Source organism: Penaeus monodon, chromosome 25 (genome assembly GCF_015228065.2).
Source record: "Penaeus monodon isolate SGIC_2016 chromosome 25, NSTDA_Pmon_1, whole genome shotgun sequence".
Classification (NCBI taxonomy): domain Eukaryota; kingdom Metazoa; phylum Arthropoda; class Malacostraca; order Decapoda; family Penaeidae; genus Penaeus; species Penaeus monodon.
This window is the reverse complement of record NC_051410.1, coordinates 171,369-171,685: the sequence shown is the minus strand read 5'-3', so window position 1 is coordinate 171,685 and position 317 is coordinate 171,369.

Here is a 317-nt window from a genome sequence, read left to right as displayed (position 1 = left end):
GTCGGGGGTGAGGTTAGGTTAGGTCCTAGCAGTGTGTGTGTGTGTCAAACCGTACATTGCGATCGCAATCACTAACGCGTTCTTTATGTGAGCAATGTTAACGGCTGAGGAAATCGATGCATGTCAATAGTTTTTCTTTTTTTCCTTATTAAAGTATTTTACTGAAAACTTCTTCTTAGACACGATCGAAGTTTGTGCTCGTGTTCTCCGCTGTCGCTGCCTCTGTTCGGCCGTAATATTCGCCGAGCGGACTCGCCGGCGGGTCGTAAGTGGTGCTTTAGCCCATGTCGTAGAAGCGGAATTGCCGGGTCGCAGAG